The following is a 14,503-nucleotide window of genomic DNA, read 5'->3' as shown; positions in this document are numbered from 1 at the left end:
AAATCAGCCTTACCATTATCTGCCATCCCTCACATTACTTCACAGATTCTTTGGTGTCATAATTATCATTCAGCATGACTTGGTACTTTCCTACTGCACTAAAGAAGAGAGGGGAAGTTTCCTAGTTTACTGTTTGGACAGCAGGACAGGAAACAGATCAGACTGATGCTCAGATTTGGATTTTGTCTGATTATTGCAGATCAAATATTCAAATTTGTACTGTTCTGCAAAGAAAAAATGCCAGCCCTACTGCACATCATATGACTTACTGTTCAGCGATATGAGATACAGTCCCTTATTGTGAAATCAAGTGCTCATTTGAACGCTGTGTACTCTTTTAATCTTTTATTTCATTGTTAAAAATCTAGAATGTTAATAGTATTGGATCAGTGTGTTGTACTGTCATGAAGGCATCCTTGTTTATTTATCCATCATTGAGGCGTCACCATGCTTACATAAATGCATACATTGTCACTGAGTGTCAACAATTTACATACACACACAGTGCATTCACACAGTGTCTTTATCAACACACATAAGCTGCATTTTCATCTCAAAAACAAAGAGATGCACTCTTGATGATGGTGGCTCGTAGGTGACAACAGCCACTGTGATCTGGATGACTCGCCCTAAGCCAGTGGTCCGGTGTGTCGCTGCTGCTGCTCCTGTAGAAATGTCTCTTGTCGTTAGCGTGTAATAGCGGATATTTCGGCTGATAATATTGCAGACGTTGCCGGAGAAGCCAAGGTCAGGGAAGTGGCCATTCTTAGCATGACCTCAGTCATATTTTCCATTTTGTCTGGAAAAAAACAAAATGGGTATAAATCAACTCAAATCAGAAAAAGAGAGTCCGAACTGTATGATAAAACTCACACTGGTAAATCTCTGTATTTGTCAGATAATGTGACTCAGGACGACACAATAGGATGCTGCTCTGCCAGATTTCTCTCGTTTCCCTCTCGGTGTTGGTGTGTCTCTGCGTCAGCGTCTCTGTATGAACAACAGGGAGGGAGGGAAGAAGCTTGTGTTATATGTGTGTATGCAGTGGGGGGTGTTTGTGTATGTGTGTGTATGTGTGTGTGTGCATGTGTCTGTGCTCAGGTGGCAGATACCCTAGGTAAATCATTTCAGATCCATTTATTCAGAAGCCTGTTTGCAGACGACACTTGCACAACGCTGCCAAAGAAGTGTCACAATGTCAGTGACTTCGTTTGCAGGTCTGACCCCCCGGCTGGCATGGGTGTGCGAATGTGCATGTGTTCCTGTGTAAGCATACATGCATATATACACATAATATATATAATATATATGTCTTTATTTGTGTGTGCTAATATTCTGCCTTTGTCTCTTGATGTTAGGCAGCTCAGTCAAATGTGTTTTATTCAGAGAGAGAAATAACAGCAGGGGAAGCTTTGCTGTCCTCTGAATGGCTGTGTTGCATTCAATGAATCCTGCCTTAAATCAAGCATTGCTCCAAAGGATGAATAGTTAATTTAATTACTCTAATGACCAAACTGATGCTAAAAAGGAGGATTCTTTGGTTCTTAAATAGCAAATTAATTTTTTTAAACAGCCGAGATCAAATTAATGGTATTTTTAGTCCAGATGAATTTATTTTTTTTGATATGACAGCTGTCTTAATCTGTGTTCAAAATGAGCTCGTTTGCGTGTGTCATTTGGACGCTGACAGTCAGTTGTGACAGTTGTAAAGTGTTCTTGAAAAAGCGCCCGACGTGGACACTCAAGGCATCCAGACGAAAGATTTGCAGGCTGTGATGTCTGTGTGTCAAATTACTTATCTCACTAAGCATATGCTGGCACTTCAGAATCATATACTTCAAACCCGCAGCCTTCAAAAGCGTCAAAACGGACTGTCTTATTCAACACATCAGTCATGTAGCCACCAGCAAAATGAGCGAGATGTCATTTGCACTCAACAAAAAGCTTCCGGAGACATTTAAAGACACTCTTGATGACTGCTTCAATTTGGAGAGACTGTTAATGATATCGTCTCAGCTGCCTTTTCTGGGGGTTTTTTTTCTGAAGATACAAGTGAACGACAAAGAGTACTTAGATGTGCACTTCAGCTAAAGCTTTGCCAATTATTAATTTGAATCCTGAAGACAATTAGTAAATCACTGCAGCACCCATTATCCAGCTGTTGCCCTGGATTTCTGGGTTTTTGAAGAGCGAGCCAATCTTAGGGTCAATTTAGCCTGCCACTAATGACAAAACATAAAATAATGATTTGCTCTATCACACTATCACACTCGTTTTCTTCCATTAACAAAGCCATCTTTTGTGTGATGAGCCCGAAATAAAATTATACAAATAATATTGACCTAGTAATGGAAAAAAAACAACAAAAATATCTTTACCAAACACCTGCTGTGCTTTCATTCACTGTTTTCTTTTGTTTGAACCCCCTTTCCTTACATCTCCACACACACACACACACACACACACACACACACACACACACACACACACACACAATGACGCACGGATGCAACACACCAGTCCTTGAGCTCCAAGCAAATATCCCACTTGGTTTGTACTGTTCCAAGTGTTACAGAGGGCTAAACTATTTCATTGTGCTAATTGGCCAGTGTCATTCCTGACGTTTGGATAAACACAGGAAAAGAGGGAAAGCTGAGACAAATGGTGGCTAATTAAACTTGTGTGTGTGTGTGTGTGTGTGTGTGTGTGTGTGTGTGTGTGTGTGTGTGTGTGTTACAGAGAGAGAGAGAAACCAGCTGACAAAAAAATGGAGTGACGAAACACCCAGCTTGACAAAAGCAACAACTATTCGTTGCGATGGAAACTTAACATGAAGACAAAAAAATCTACTTTCTTTGAAATCCTCAACTTCTCCCTAATTGGGTTTTATTCAACGCTGACTGAGGGAGAAAAGGAAACAATGATTGCCCACATTTTACTTAGACTTTTTCGGCAAGAGAAGCAATTTTAGCCTTGAGTTAGAGGTGTTTTATCCAGGTTAGAAGTTTTTCATTTCTGCAATTTCCTATATTCAATGAGGATTTTTATTAAAAAACAGGCAAAGGTGTACATACATATAAATATTATCTCCAGTTATCCTCAGCCCTCGCTGCTGCAAGTAATCTGATAAAACAAAACTCAGATAAAAACTCATCTTGCAAACTCTTAAAATAACCTGAGACACGTTTGAACTCTGACCCACAGGAGACATTTGTTTTCAGATGTAGCGTGTTGGCCCACCACATCATCCCCAGGGAGATATCTTCCTCACCATTTCTCTGCTACTCTGCAGCACCGTTTCACCTCGTGTTACAGCCCCTCTCTCTCTCTATCTGACTGACTCACACATGTGGACGCACATGCGTAAATGCGCGCACACACATGCTCACATATACAATCCCTCAAACCCCTCGCCCAACCCCCACCTCGCCTTTCTCGCATTTGACCACTTGTCAGGGGATGTTTATGGGCCATTGTTTGCAGTGCTGATGATCATTGTCACTGGTTGATTCCATTACCCATAGCCGTCTGATGGATGGGGCCTACCCTGACGTCCACAGATATGGGTGTCCTTGACCACTGGGGCAGACGCAATGAGCGGAGGGGGCAGTTGGGTGGAGAGTTATTTTTTTATTCCACAGAAAGGATGTATCTTCTTTGTCAAATATTATTAAGGTGGGTGGCTTCCAGGTGCAATGAGAGACAATTGTGGCAGAAAATAGTTTCTAAAATAGATATTAGATGTTAAAGCATGTGTTCATTTAATTTCTGAAATGTGGGCAAAATATAAAATGTGAAAAGTGTGTTTCTATATGTGACAAGATCACATACTTATTATTTGGAAAATAAATCAGATTTTTGACAATACTATGGTATACGTTTGGTTAGGTTTAGGCAAAAAGACGACTTGGTTAGAGATGATGGTTTTGGTTAAAATAACTACTTCATTAAAAGGGGACCTTCAACGTCACGGTTACAAAACTAATCATGTGGTTAATGTTTGGTAATAATCGTGGTCATGCTCAAAAGAAAACAGACAAGAATCATAATTATTACGGTCGCTAAAGGGCTTAGTCGCTTTAATGTAAACGTGTCGATGCTGCATTTGCTGAAATTACATTGTGTAGTTTTTCTTGGGAGAACAGTCTCTACATAGTAAACACCTATTACCAGGGATAGCATATGCCACACAGGCAGAGAGTAAACAATACAATCATTCACAGTGCACAGTACTACACAGCACCAACCTGCAGTGTTCATATGAATACGAGAATTTGATATAAGAAAACTTACTTAAGTATAAGTGGGGGAGGCAATAAAGCAAAGAACAATACACATAATAGATTGCAACCCTGCCTGCCAGAAATTATGTTCATATACTACTAAATTGTTTTCCTAATTACATTTTGGTGGCAACGCAATCGCTGACTGGATTATGTTCTAAGGTGGCGTTTTTTTGACGTTTTTTTTTTTTTTGTTTGTTTGTTTGTTTAAATGAATAAAGTGCTAGGTTTTTTAATGGCAGTAACATATCCAGGAGGTGGATAGGGTGGTTGATGGGTCTATAAAGCAAACAACTGTCACACCACAGACCAGAGTTTGCATCCAGAGTACCGAGTACAGAGTTTTAATATTCTAATCTAGTCACAGTTATGTTTCCTACAAAATGTGGTCGCTGTTGACATTTACTTGTATAAAAATGTAATTTCTTATCTGATAATTCAAGCAATTAGTACATTTGCATATAATACACAATTATCGTGAATATGACTGAGGTTATAGTTTGTATGAGGCATATACAGTAGTTCACTTCTCTCATAATCTAATTTTGTACATGAGTCCAGATGGATGTGCTGTCGCCCACAGGCTAATAGTAAAACAATATTTAAAAAAATGCTGTTTCTTTGTTGTTAAATGCATGTAGTAATTTAAGATGTGTTAATTGCAACACAAAAGCTGTTATATTGTCTGCTTGAAGCCTTTATGTCAAACACATCACTTCAAACAAACCACTGTTCATTCACTTTATTGGTAAAGAGTTAAAGAGATTGAGAGATTGATGAGTATTAAGGCTCTGTTTATCAGGCTCTGATTTCAGTCTTCAATCTTTCATATAATATAACTTGATTAAAGAGTAAACATGATAGTTGTAGTGATTTGTGTTGCTTTCCTCTGGTCTTAATCATGTTATCACGGTGCCTTTAAACACAAGCAGCACTGAGGGTTTGCCTGTGGTCCAACCTCCTGCAGTGCTCAAGTGTCACAACATTATTTGAAAATTTCTCCACCATCTCATTGAATTAGTGCTCACTAAAAACAGATGAGCGTGAAGTCAAGGAATCGTTCAGAAGTCACACATCACCAGCAGACAACTGCAATTACTGATGGGAGAAGATGGGCTCAGATTTAACCAGGCTGAGGCCATGATGTAGTGTCAGTGAGGAATTGGCCATGGTGTTGGGCACCGGTGGATGGAGCAGTGTTGATAGCTAAAACATTTACCGCAGATCCAGCTATCGTAATTTTTCACAGGGCCCGGGTATCATTGATCAGGATGATATCTGGCACAGGGGAACGTGTAGTTAAAGGCACATGTTTAACAAGCCTCTCAAGCAGTTCCCAAAAATGGTCACATAAAGACTTTCCATTATTATTCTGAGCAAAGACAGAGTCGTTTTCTATCCCTCAGATCTCCTTCATCAACCCATCCTCACTGGACAGATTACTTTTCATAGGAAATATCTTCCTGGATCAGACAAAATAATGTTCTGAGATAGAAACAAGGCCACAGTCTACTCTCTCTGATGCAGAAATTAGCTCCATTTTGTTAAAGTGTCTTAATGATAGTTGAGTTAAACCATTACCTGGACTGTTTTGTCCTTGTTCTCTTAAGACAATGCCACTGCACAAAAAAAGCTGGATAACCCAAGTCTCCAATAAAACTAACATTAATGGCATTGCAATATGCAAAGCTATGCTAATTTTATGCATACTGTCAACCTACATAGTGGCCATCCTTCGTTCATTTCAAAAGATATGACTGCAATTAGACGACAATTGATTGAAATCATTTGCGTTTTATGATTCTGTTACTTTTGAGAGCTGACAGGGTGTTGTACAATTCAGTGACAGTATATTTTCACTGCACGGGGAGATTAACTGCTATTATTGACCCTGATGCAAAGCAACGGGTAATACATTTCAAACAAACTACTCACTATGTCAGTGATTTGCATGTGGTGTGTCATTTACCATATTCCCAGATTACCTAGTGATATATGCTATAATATAATGCACAGAGTGATTTCAAAGCAAGATGCGTACGGTACCTTTACAGTGACTTAACATGTCTGAGACAGAAAAATTGAAATGATAGTTTAAGGGCTGCGGGGAAAAGAGAAGTCTTATCAGTTAAGACTTGCTTTGTATGTAGGTTTTTTTCCCCTTTCTCTCCTTGGAAAGCAGGGGTGCAGTTGATGAATTCTTAAGCAGATCTCGCTGATAATTGTATTTCATAACTGTCATGTGGAGAGGGACTGTCCGCTGAGAAGCTATTTGTGTCACTGCATCTCTCTCCCTCTCTGTCTCTCTCTGTCTCTGCAGCCTCTTCAATAAAACTCAAATCACGACAGAGATTGTTAAGTCTACCTCCAAGATTATTAAATCCAAATGGAGAATTTATGGGTGACACTTCATAACAATTAATCTGAGATGCTTGATTAATAAAGTTCGCTCACCCCCCCGCACACACACACACACACACGCACACACCGCACCCCACTCCACCCCACTCCACCCCCTCTTCTCTCTTCACCCTCCCCATCACTAAAGTTGTCCTGTTTGAGTGGGATGGAGGAGGAGGGGAACAGACGTACGGGTGGCAGGATGGTTGTCAGGGACGACATGAGTGTCATTCTTTTTGATTAATGGAGCATTGTGACCCCGCCCCTAACCCTCCTTCTTTCCCAGCATGCCCACTCTCACCTCTCCCAAGCCCCCCCACCCTCCCAATAACAGGTAAAAATAGATGTGGGCCAAGTTATGCTCTCCATTTGGATTCAAGATAGACATGATCTGAGTGAAAAAAAGATGGTGAACAAAGTAAGGAGGAGTAGAAAGAAAGAAATGGAAAAAGAAAAATGAAGAAATGGCACAAAAGAAGCAGAGAAACAGAAAGGTAGATAAAGATTAAGGGAGAAGTGGAAGAAAGAAATACTACAAAATTACATAAAGATGAAAAGAAAAAAAATGAGAACAAAGAAGAGAAACTGTACTAAGAAAGGAAAGATAAAGACAAAGATGAGACAGAGATAAAGAGAGAGAGAAATAAGAAGGTCTAGACAGGGAATGGGAAAGAGAGACAGAGGAGACAGAAAGACTGGTTTTTGGAGAATGTCACCTACCTAACCTTGTCACCATGTTAAGTCAGCTGTGATTAATTAGTTGAGTGAGACTGAGCAATTAGGTCAGGAGTTTGGGTGTGTATGAGTATGAATGTGTGTATGGTCATGTCTGTGTGTGTTCATGCTCAACTTTTTTTTTTTCTCGATCAAGATCTTTTCATTAACAAACAACATATGAAACCATTTTTTTCTTGGCATTTTTTGCCATCTATCTTCCCCACAAGGACAAGATCAAGAACACCTCAGCCAGACAAGGAGACAGAAAGCATTAGATGAATATATTCAGAATTACAAAGAAATGTACATATGTGCATTTTTGAGAGTTTCAAGGATGGATTTAAAAAAAAAAAACACTGTCTGTGTCGATCACATGTCAGTGGCATGCACAATCTTGCTTTCAACCAAAGAAGTCGATATACAATTTAAAACAACAACTACACATTTAACACAGTTTGAGGTAGATACATTCTATGTATTATTTTATGGCAAGCTTTATATCTTGTCCGATGCACAACTTTTTGTGAATGTAGACTCAGTTTGAGACTTGTTTTGATTTTGTTTGTTGTTTGAATATACAACAAAATGCTAATACGTAAACATTTTTCATATATTCACTGTTTTTGCTTGGTTTGCAATCCAGAGAACCAAGTGGGGTAAAAATAAGCATTTTTAAAAAGAGGCTCTGTGGTGCATTATCGCAGAAATAGCTCTAGATTCATTTGAAAGACTGTGAGGATAAGAAACCCTTAGACAAATCCTTGAACCAGTAAAGGCTTACAAAAGATCATATTTAACAATGATGGCTATATATTTTCCTTTTTGCAATTAAAGAGTCCCTCTGTGTAATTTAATGCTTCTTTTCAAGTGTCGGGTCCCCTGAGACTTGGCCTGTAGCTATGCCATCGCTCTTGGTGATTATCATTAATGAATGTCGGCGAGGACCATCCCTCAATGTGACTAGGGAGGAAACACAAGCCCTAATTAAAGGTTCCTATTCATAAATATATGCCTCAAACTACACGGATCGACCGGCGCCGCGCACACAAGTCATTTTAATGTCAGAAAAGCACCTTTTTAAGAGCATTTTCATCCCTTAATGTACAGCACACTAGATGCAGTGACAGATTTTTGCAGCCAAAGCCCGCAGCAAGGGATCTGTGCAATTTGAGATTCACAGATTTAAATTTAGGAGTAAAGCTGAAGATTAGGATGCTCTAATTTGACACACAAGAGGACTGATGACAAAAAAAACTCGCCTTCTAACTGTATCCTCACTGTCTGACTGAATATTATAATACGGTTTTTGCATGTTACCCTCAAGAGGCTGTTGTGTTTTATCGCAAAGGGTTATAAGGAGGTTCCCGTGTGAAGAAGTCATACTATGCATGGAAACATATTCCTCTATCGAAGAGATGGAAGCATTTAGAAAATGAAAATGTTTAACAAATTACAGGATGTCACTGAGGAAGAAAATAATCCTCATTGCTTGTGTTCTCACATAAAAACTCATTTTAATCATTTTAATTGCTCAAAATGCAGAGTGACAACTACTCTCATAAACGCAAGTTGTTGCACTGTCACATCAGTTTCCCAGACAAAGCTGTCAGTAATTGTTATGTGAAGAAGATAATGTTAACATTGAGGATAATATTGAGTCTCTCTAAATGTTTCATATATATATATATATATATATGTTTCAAATATGTATTTTCTTTTCTTTTTTTTTCCCACCGGAGCTCAGAAAGTCTTGTCGGAAAAAGAGCTTGGTGAGACAAACATTTGGCTGTTTCTCTTTCCTCCTTAATGGCTGAAAAATGCTAATTGGAGTGCACGTGTCAAAGAAAACAAAAGGCAAGGGAGGAGGAGAAGGAAGGAGTGTGCATGTCAGAAAGCCTGGTATTTTGAAACATGAAATATGTCACTTTATTCAGCTGAGTTGGTAAGGATTTTTAGCAAGGTTGTTCCAGGAAGCAGGAAATCTCACTGTCACACTATTTGTCTCTAAGCACAGATAAAGTTTTGCCTGTGGTCGTATGTAATGTAGCTCATGTTTAAAAGAAAAACACATTGAGAGAGGGGGAGAAAAGGGAGAGTACATTTTTTGCTGAACAACAGTCTCATAGTTCATGTAAACAAGCTGAAGTTGCTTTCTCTCCCTTCAGTTTTGAGCCTCGTCGTCGCTATAAAATAACACCTCGACTCCCTCTGAGACTCGAATCCTTTAATAAACTTGCATCTGTCACCGCTGCACGGCATTTCATCACATTCTTCGTCCAAACTGACAAAATCAAAAAAGCTCAGGTGGGGATTACAAACCTTTAATTGCATTGTCAAAACTACAGCATCATATCGTTTTTTTAAGTCTACACATTAAACAAGTCATGGAAAAGTAAATCTCTATAAAATATCAAAACCCCTCTCTCTGTCTCGCTCTCTCTCTCTCCATACTCACTCTTGGCATTTTAATTATGCAGTCTTATCTGATAGATGTGGAGATATAGCTCATGTCAAAGTTAGAGCCTCTTCTTTATTAATTTTTTATTATATATTCTTATATTCTTGCTGTCGATGAATGTCTGGAATCTGATAGGACCCATCATTGATTGAAGATTACTCAAGATTATGAAGAGAGGAATTATCATAAGCTGTGAGCCTTCATCATTCCAAATGTTAACTTCTTTGAATGAGACTAAGGGAAAACATAACTCTTCACTTCAGTCCATTAAGAACACATCTAGTAGTCCAGCGCTGTGGCAGATCTTTATACAAATAACATTAAAATATAAAAGAGGGAGTTTGTCAAACACTATATTGCAGAAACCTCCAAAAATACACGCTAAACACCACAAACGCCCTGACTCTGCACTGCTCATACTTACATGCCAGAAGAGCCTAAATCTTTTGAGGTTTATGGCTGCAAAATAGCTCGGGTGGTTAGCCACAGGCCAAAATATGCAACACACCATTAATTATTTATGAATATTAAGAGGTAGGCATTAAATTCTCGGGTTTAGGTCATTAAGATTTTTTGTCAATATACTTTGCCACAAGCACAATAATCCAAAATATATCATTAAACTTAACTGAAATAAAAATAAAACATGCTGAGAACCCCCTAGGGGCAAAATATTAATTCTGTAAATGTGACCAAAGCATTATATTCATATATTAATCTGTATACTTTATTAGTCCCAGAACTACTTTTTCATATGCACCAAAACTGGTTTTTCACTTGTTTATCGGTGTCAAACACGACTGTAAATGAATTCAACCATGGCACAGTGTTTGGCTCTGACACACATTTTATACTATCTTAGCGTGGAATTCTTTTTCAAAAATTGGATCATGTGATGCTCTCTGTGGTAGTGATGATGATTAGGAGAAGAGAAGGTGGATAGAGATATTAGTGAAGGATAAAAAAGACAAAAAGGAAAATGGAGGAAAAGAGGTCAGATTACGGTGGTAGTCGCTTCTGATGTTTTTTTAAACCTGCATTTTTTTCTCTGTTGCATGTTCAACCTGCAAGTAACACACTATGCAATGTGTAAGGATTTCAACAAAATGTGAAGACACAAACCTTCAGGCATGACTTTGGCTTTATTTTTTCAAAACTGCTCATTTCACTTTACACATAATTTTCATAAATGTCAGGTGGCATACAGTAAAAGCTCCAAATGAAAATGTAGCTCAGTAGGAATTGTGATACTGTGAGCTCATGTGAAAATTGTGTTGAAATGAGCTAAACAGTTGCCAAAAAACAACTAAAAATTTTACATGTTCATATTATTATTAATGTTTTCCAAACACTGTAAAACCTAAAAAGTTATTTCACCATATGTCTGAGTAAGAGTCTATTAATGTGGCAAATAATTCATAGTATTTTTTATTCCTCTGGGATTCACACAAGATTATTAAAATCTACAGTATTTACCAAAAAAAAAAGCATGTCATTATTTGGTCATGAGTTTGAGTTCCTCACCTGATTTGACAACCTGCGGGACTCCTCTGTAGTACGATCCAGTAGCTCTTATAATACAGCTTCTATTCATGTGGTCATGTCAGACCTAGAAAAACAGAGAAAGAGACGAAAGAAAGTAGAGAATAATGTATGTAAATATACATGACGACTACATGGATGTTTTCACCCACTATTAGGGAGTATCTTCATGCAGAAGAGAAGGAAACAGGAAGACATGTCATCATGCTGTCACTGTACCACAGCTATGTGAAGAGAGGGGCTTCATGTACACAAGTTGGGGGGAGTGATGGGAAACAATTGTTTCTGTGTTCGGCTTTTGTCATACATGCACATAGACACGGGTGGTAGCATCACAGGTAGTGTAACTACAGTAGCAAGCAATTTGGATCATAATGTCCAGATCATACGTGGCTGGCTGGCTGTAGAAATATGATTGTGTTTGAAGTCACTGTACACTGAACTCATCGTGTATATACGGGGTCATGGGTTACAGAAAGAGGAGTATAATTTCCAAAAGAGTATATTCTTATCTCATCTGCAAGGTTTGAATTTTATTTACTACTTTCAGGGAGTAACAATGTAATTTGATGTATCTGTAATGTCTCTGTAATAAGAGTCCAACAGCTCAGCTTTGAGGTCACAAATACACCTCACTTTAAAAGAAAAGAAAGGCAGGCTTTAAAAAAAACAGAAAGGAGGAAAGAAAGAAAAAACAGAAAGAAAATACTAATAAGAAGAAACGTGTAATTTTACTGTGAAAATCAGGGAGCGCGCTCTCAGTCTGAATAAGTCCTGCTTGCGTGCAGATATTTCAGTGCGGAGGTGGTTACTACCCCTGCCTCTTGAACCACATGTCCCCCCCTGCTGGCCTAGGATCAGATCCTGCACAAGCCTCTCTGCTGTGACTCCTCTACTGTCTCTCTGCTCCTTCATTCGCTCACTCAACTACAACTAACACCACAAAATAAAAATTTCTACATCGGTACAGTCTAGTTTATGTTGTTTCATTTTGACAGAGGGTTCATTTTATTCATAAGGGTTTGTCCCTGACCTCTGTATTTATACTTTCTTCACTGGAGGTTGAAAACAGTTTAAAACCACAGGGTCACTGTATTCCAGTGAATGATCAGTCATCCTGTTTTTATTATTCTGCTTTAGATGGCTAATACTGCTCTGCATTACTGAAATAGGTCAGATAAATATGTAATGAAAAATGCACACAGGAGAACATATAAGGCAGTTCTCATCTCCACTCATGATGTAATTACAACCAACCTTTAATGTTTATGTTTTGTGGGTGAGGTACTGCTATAATAACTGCCTTTATGAGCACAGCCCTGCAGTGTACAGGTCAAACTGGATTTACCTCACAGAAAAATAAATTCAGGCAGTTAATTCAATAGTCAACATCAGGATTCAGAAATATTTTAAGTGAACCAGCACAGGCTGCAAAATACCAAGAGTAAAAATTATCATATGTTACAGCCTCTGATTTAAATTTTAAGAAATTTTACTTAGCTAATACTTAGCCTGTATATACAGGGATGTTTAACGCTTCTCCAAGAAAAGTAGCATTAATTTGTGAGCTGCAGTTCTGCTGTCTGTCTGTCTGTCTGTCTGTCCGCACGCACACTTTGGGATGGAAATATTAGTGACGTAAGTCGGCTCCATCAATCAGCGGCCAAGCCTGTTTGACAGACAGGGACAGACAGATGTTGGGGCGGTACTTGGTATTTCTTCTTACCACATAATAAGCGACCTCAGACGTCTCCTCTGCGCAGATTATCAGTTTCGCAGACGAGCAGTGGCTCAAAAACACCGAGCGTAAAGACGCAGAAAATCTTCAGAGAAGCTTTCTCTGCTGTGTGTGTTGAGGGGGTTGGGGGGATGAGGGGGGGGGGCGACACTCGGCTGCAGTTTTTTGTGCTTGTTTACCTGTTAACTGTGAGAATGCGAGGGTGGATTAGGTAAATTCAAAACACTCACCAGAATTAGTTGAACTGGGGCTGGCGCGACGGGTTTGTGCAAAGTTTTGTAATCCAGTTCCTTGTAGGGTAAATGATCCGGTCCAAACCTCCGGTAGGAATAGCTCGGACCGGAGCCGGTGTAGCTGGGTGTGAGTGAGTCCGGTGGCCGGCTGCAGAGGGAAGAGCAGCGCATCCAGTCTGAACTGAGACACTTCTCATGCCATCCAAGTTATGTTGTGATTATCACCGTACCCTCTATTTACTCAGTAATAAAAACAAACTTGAGGGTTTTCCCCTCTCTTCTCTCCACCATCCACCCGAGCAGGTTCTGCATTAAACGGATATATCGTGCCGTCTCGTTTGAGATAACATTAGCCCAGTTGTGTGCCCTTTATAAACACTTTATGGAGGATAATAGTTAGGATGGAGAGTAGGCTATTAATGGAGCCTCTTGTAGATTCAGAGCCCCTCCCCTTCACCAGAAGCCTCACTAAAAAGGTGTAACGAATCGATCCGCAGCCTCCTTTGTCCCACTAAAGAGGTCACCGAAAATAACCACATTTTCTGCAAACTTTGAGACACAGCAAAGAGCCTCCGCTGCGCTGCTCACTGTAAACCATCTGAACAAGTGAAGCACTGTAGCACCATCTTATTTTTCTTTACATTTTATGCCAGGATTAAAGCTCAAGTGCCAGAAATTAGGTTTTATTCTTCAAACAGGCCTAAACAGTATTTGCATGGAGGCAAAAAAAAGATGCTGCCTCAAGCCTTGGCGTGCACTTTTTAACGTTTCTTCACAGAGTCTCGCTCTGTGCTTGAATTATTAGTGATTGATGTTTCAGGGTATAATCCCAATAATCAGTCAGGCCTGATTTTGCTGTGCTTGTAGCAAAGATTATCCTCCTTGTGTAGGACAACAAAGTCTAATAGGTTTATGGGTGATTTTAGCGATTTTATATGGAGATTTCTCTTTTTTTTGTTGTTGTTTATTTGTATATTTTTGTTAATTAAAGGCAGGATTTGGCCATTGTACTGTCTATGAACATAGTGATTGCAGTCCTCACCTAATACTACACCTCGACTGTCTTAAAATGCTTTTGAATTTCAGCAGCAGTAACATTTAAACCGAATCTCTCTCTCACACACATCAACTT

The 14,503-nt window shown here is 39.1% G+C and overlaps 1 long non-coding RNA gene across 1 annotated transcript; it reads right to left on the bottom strand.

Moving 5' to 3' along the window:
• Positions 1-330: 330 nt before the first annotated feature.
• LOC108898206 (uncharacterized) lies at positions 331-13,975 on the bottom strand. Its single transcript, XR_001963414.2, has 4 exons — positions 13,369-13,975; positions 11,383-11,467; positions 874-990; positions 331-799 (listed from the first exon to the last, which is right to left on the bottom strand). It is a non-coding gene; the product is annotated as an uncharacterized LOC108898206 (long non-coding RNA).
• Positions 13,976-14,503: the final 528 nt, after the last annotated feature.

This window comes from Lates calcarifer, linkage group LG3 (genome assembly GCF_001640805.2).
Source record: "Lates calcarifer isolate ASB-BC8 linkage group LG3, TLL_Latcal_v3, whole genome shotgun sequence".
Lineage (NCBI taxonomy): Eukaryota > Metazoa > Chordata > Actinopteri > Centropomidae > Lates > Lates calcarifer.
The sequence above is the reverse complement of the archived record's forward strand: the minus strand, read 5'-3'. Positions and strand labels throughout refer to the sequence as shown.